Here is a 6,000-nt window from a genome sequence, read left to right as displayed (position 1 = left end):
AGATATTTTTATTGACATGCTTACTTTATTAGATATCGTCAAAATACTTGTAGGATATATTAGAGCGATACCAATGCTTATTTTAAGATAGTTTGTGTGTGTGTCTGATAGTAGTGTTGCCAGCTGCAGAAAATTTTAATTCCAGATTTTAGGGGCTAATTTCGGAAAAAATCCTTTTTTTAATTTCTATTATTTCCTTCTTGTTGGCTACATTCGAACAAACGTACCAGTGTCTAACAGCCTCATCCTTAGCCTACACAGCGCACCATAAAAAGTTTCACTAGAATAATTACGTAAAATACAGTTGAGGTTTATAATAAACCATGTTCTGGAAATGGTAAGAAAATGGTGAATTTTTGAGGTAGAATGAGATTTTTTTAAAATTTCATGCTTACTTTGTTATATATCGCCATGATACTTGTAGGATATATTCTTGGACTACCAAGGTTTATTTTCAAATAGTTTTCGTCTGTCTGATGGCAGTGTTTCCAGCCAAAAGAATTAATTCCCGCTTTTAGGTGAAAAATTCGGAAAATTTCCCTTTTCCCCTCTATTATACCCTCTTACTGGCTACACTGAAACAAACGTACCACTACCTGAAAGCTTCCTCTTTACCCTACAGAACGCACCATTAAAAGTTTCAATAGGATAGTTAGAGAAGCTGTAGCCCCGGCATATTTGGTTTTTGCTTATGAGGCGTAAAAAGTGTCGAAATTTCATGTGTATGACAGAATTTTTTCTTTCCCTCTTTCAATGGAACCCAGCGACTTAAGGATTTCACTGTGCATTATCAACACGCCAAAGATTTTTTTAGGCGACTTGAAGCCAGCTAGCAGCAGTGGTACTAGATACTAAGAATTTTGAAATTCGGTTAGAGAATTTTTTGTAAAGTTTCACCCCTACATTTCGCTCAATAATTTCCCACCCATTGGGAACACTGCAATGCAACTTACACCAAAAAATAGCCACATCCATTTTCTAAAAAACAAGGCCTTTACCATATCAATAGAATGAATGGTTTTTGAGCAATAAGTCACTAACTGGAAATGTAGGAAAACGCCAAAAATGACGTGGGGCCGAAAAAAATAATCACACAATTTTGTTAGTACATAGTTTCAAAGAAACAAAAGATTTGTAAGTTACGAGGGCTTCGACTCAAGTTCTGTTGATTATTTCAATAATCTGCAACGTAAATCAATAAATAATAGTTGCCAGAAAAAAACACATTTGAAAAAAAAAACATGAAAAAGAACGGTTTTTTAATGAAAAAAAAACTTCACAGAAGGAAAACCATTTTTTTTTACAACACTACTTGGCAGAATGCACAAAATCTTGAATACTTCACATCGGCTCTTTTACACTCACGTGTGGTTCGTTCACAATCCTATCTTGCAGTCATTTTTTATCTACACGTAAGTAAGATTATCCGGTTGGAGCTGATGGTAGCTGTGTGCGTCCTTGGATTTCGCATATCCTCTTTCACACACAACCTGTTTCGATTGGGTTCATACTTAGGCCATTTCGCTGATGGAATGGCGGTACTTCCAAATGCTGCACAGCTGCTGTGTTAGAAATGGAAAAAGTGGCCATACTGAAGCTTTGTAACTACTTTCTTGTTATATCTGATATGGCTTATACCAGGGAGGGCATTTTGCCATCTCCACACAGGCCAATAAGGAAATTCTAACGTTACCACTTTGTCAGGATACACATTTGGTTGGTTGAAGACTCTGTCTGACTTTCAGAACTCTTCTTTTTGAAGGAGCTTGAAGGCTGCAAACTATTCACTCCTGAGTATAGCTGAGGTCGTGTCACAGCCTGTTGCATCATGTAAAAAGTGAAAGCAATCTTTTAATGACGATAAGATTTCTTTAAATTTAATACTTTCGAAGCATTTCCTTTCAGTTCTGTGATTGTGAAAATGTGAAAGGCTATGTGAAAATTAGCTATGTGAAAATGTGAAAATGACTATGTGAAAATTAGCAACTGCTCATGAAGTCTTCTACCAAGATTCTTAATAGATCAGAATCACACCCATCAACTGTTACAGATTTCCTGATACTAGTTTCTTTTAATACTGTTGTCCATATACAGCTACCTATCCTCTTTCGAAAACTGTTTGCATCATTTGAAGCCGTCTAGTATAAGATCTCCAACAAGTTTCTGAAGAACTGTGATTGAATTGTCGTTGCTTCAATGGCAGAATTAAATTCGATCGTGGCAGATATTTCCTGAAAGCTATTTTTTCTCTTTCGGCACTTTCCATGTCTAATTGTAATTTATATCCATAATATATAAGGTGAAAATAGAGTTTAACATGATTTAATTCGTACTTAACGCAGAATTGAGTTACCATTTTTAGTCCACACCATTGCGTGTGGCAGGACTCTCCCTTGTACGTGTGGGTTTTAAAACACAAGACAATACAGACTCTGCATATTCTCCTCTGTCGAATTGACATTCTTGCGCATTGAGACATTATCACACAAGGAAGGTGGCATTAGCTCAGCGTGTCGCTCTGATGATAAACTGATGCCCACAAAAGTTTAGTTAGTTGAGGTGCTACATCGCAGAAATCAACGAAAAATCCCGTTGGTATAAATAATGTTTTTTGGTTATACAATGAAATTAAGTCGGGGAGGCATTGTCTAAATTCAAAGAAATCCAAGATGGCGGCCATATTTCAAAATAGCTACGTTGTTAGGGTTTTTCTATTACCCGTCGCTGGAATTGAGAGTTTGGTATCGATTTATAGGTTTTTGAGGTCAAGGATTCCAATTTTGATGTTTAAAGAAATTAGGAATTACTATAGGTGCTTTTCTTTTCCATATAATTTTTAAATTGAAACATAGGCGAAATCATTATACACTATTTTTATCTAAAAATATATAATATAATGTTATGCTTGGTCTATGCTAATTGCTGAAGAGCTTCTGTTTGATATTCTTATCACAAACTGTCCAGAAGAAAATGAGCGATATATGTCTGGTAGCTGAGACTCTGTATCAAAAGGTCTTTCAGATGGACCGGTAGCCAACGGGAATAGTTATTATGATCCAGGACAAGAAACCAAGGAATCATATCTCTTAAGCAGTCACGGTACAAAAAGTAGTTGTCTTCTCTAATTGAGCGAAGAGAAGCAATAGGATTTCCATATCAAGACAAGTCAGTGAATATTTGAACATCATACTGTCTGCAGCACGCTCATCACAGCAAATGTCAAATTCAAGTTCGGAACCAGACTGGAGGTAAGCAACAAATGGTATAGTGCTGCTGCAGTTACTTGGTGAACTCCTCTGGCTTCCTTTACGTGAGTTACCTTGAGATAGCTTTTTGCAGCAAACATCACCGTGAACTTTCTCTCACCATACATGTCTGCATAGTTCCACTGAATCACTTTTGGTAACGCAAACAGTGGTTGATCCACTACCATGACAGGAATTTGATTTCCCTTAAGAAATTGTGTAACTCGTTTTATTACGTTATTGATGCTATTGTTTATAGCTATTGATGATGAATCTTTATAGAATAATGGTAAAGTGATTATATTCCTGGAACAAAATCAGTTGAAGCAAGTTTGTCTATGAGCATGGTAGGCAGCCACGATATATCAAGTCCAAAGTCAATATCCTCGCTAATGACGCGTTTTAGCCATGCAATTTCTTCTTTCTTCTGATTCGTAGCAGTGGGTGTCAGCATGAGTTTCAATGTAACATCAGAACAAGTTGGATTAGTGGGTTCTTATGACTTAAGGATTGCTGGCTCCACCAAAGCAAACTCGTCCGGAAGACTAGGCACAATTCGCTTTTTGAAGTTACTTATGACATACTGTATATCTTGTGTAAGCCTTACTGTTCCTAAACATTCAGGTTCGGATTTTGAAATATTGATATACTTGTCCCATGAAAGGAACTGTCCGAAGTTGAACTACTAAGATTGTGGTCTATGTTATCGTACGTCCCACTTGTGAATGTATCTTTACGTAGTTTTAATGGACAAAATGCCTTTTCTTCTTGGTACCTGACAAATTCACACATCGCTGTTGAGAGTTCCAGCAATCGACACGAGTTTAGGAGATTGAAAGACCAAGTGAATGTAGCTTTTGTGTGTGTGTTTTTCCAAATATTGAAAGACTCAAGTAAACTGGCAGCGGGGGTTCTCTATCAGTTTCATGCCTCAATATGTTTCCAGTTGTTTTTCGGAATTGTATATTAAAACAAAGCAATTGCGATTTGGTTAAAAATGTCTGTGTAACAACTTCATTGTCTTCAATGTTGGATCCATACAAGAGCATATTCACATTGGCAAGTACAGAGCGAGGAACAGATTTACGTTGGATTTTAGCATGTAAATCACCATTGAATGCGTTTTTTTGTTATAGCACTTCTTTCTTTACTATTTTAGCAACACGCAACAAACAAGGGCGTCTTCATCTTGGTCGTTTTTCCAAGATTCCAACATGGTATCAGCAACAGTTTTATCATATGCTAATATATATTATTTGCCAGACATTTGTGCCGTCATATACGGGAAATGTGCAAGAATCCTAAGTCGTAATCTTAAGGTGTGGCATTTTCTCATCCGTTCCTAGTAGTTGCATTAGTCTCATCTTCTACATTTTTGTCAGGACACTCATCTTGAAATCTGGTTGCGTTTCATGTGAACCCTTCATAATTTCCTATATGAAATTAACTAACTCTGCAAGAATTATCCCTTCAGCTACAGATTTCCCGTTTGTAGTTTCTTCCACTATTCTAGTCCATATAAAGCCATTGACACACCAAGATCATGAGTGTATAGCATTAAAGGTGAAGAGGATGTCAGAATGACGAAATGTGATACAATATTCTTATCAAGACAATTCTACCGTGATATCATTCTGGAACTTGGATATGGAGAATATTCAACAAGAGACTTCTGAAATTATAACTTTTTCTGCTCTGTGAAATGTGTCTCTGTTACTAATCATAGCGTACTGCGTGTTTATATGAAAAGCTTATTTGATTAGAACACAGTTTCGTTGCTTTCTGATGACCAGTGTTACTAAGATGATAGCGAAACACAGGACTGACTATACCGTAATTATTTTCCACCAGACCGTGTAAGAGAAGCTAAACCTGGCTTCGCTCCTTCGAAAATTACTTGCATCATTGGAAGCCGTATAGTATTGATCTACAAGTTTCTCAAGAACTGTGAAGAAATTGTCGTGGCTTCAATGACAGAATCAAATACGATCGTAATTTAATTTATATCCATAAAATATAAGGTGAAAATAGAGGTAAACATAAATTATAAATGTACTTAAACAGAATTGAGTTGCCATTTTTAGTCCACACCATTGGGTGTAGAAGGACTCTTCCTTTTACGTGTGGGTTTTAAAACACAAGACAATACAGACTCTGCATATTCACCTCAGTCGAATTAAAACTCTTGTGAATTAAGATATTATCACACAAAGAAGGTGGTATTAGCTTAACATGTCGATCTGATGATAAACTGATGCCCACAAATATCCTTTAAATCTTCTGTAACAGTATATGGGAATGAAAAATTAATCTTGGTAACATTGTCTACCGTTAAGTTAAACCCCGAGAAAAATTCTTGGCCTTCATTAAGCATTGTTCGATAATTATATCACTTGGATCTTCGCTCAAGGAGGCGTCTTTTTCTGCGAATTGTGAATGTTCATTGAGTTGTTAAGTTCTAGTAATCCTCTGATACCGTATTTGCCTCCAGGGTTGAGTACAGTGATGTGAAAATTTATCATAGAAAAGATGAATAGCTGCTTGAAAAAACGGATGCATTAGTTTAATGGAATAGAAATGATGTTTCTAGTCCCCTGTTTAATATAGTGCCTTTGGATAAACTGCATTACGATTAGACCTCTGTATTCTGCAGCCAATGTTAACGGTTCGGAAAATGTCACCATCTTAATTTTGATTTCCTAATATGTTTTTTCACATGCACTTTCATTTTCTTGTAAATGTTGCACATTGATTT

Source organism: Thermobia domestica, chromosome 3, assembly GCF_964235325.1.
Source record: "Thermobia domestica chromosome 3, izTheDome1.hap1.1, whole genome shotgun sequence".
In the NCBI taxonomy this organism is placed as follows: domain Eukaryota; kingdom Metazoa; phylum Arthropoda; class Insecta; order Zygentoma; family Lepismatidae; genus Thermobia; species Thermobia domestica.
Note: the sequence above shows the minus strand (reverse complement) of the source record.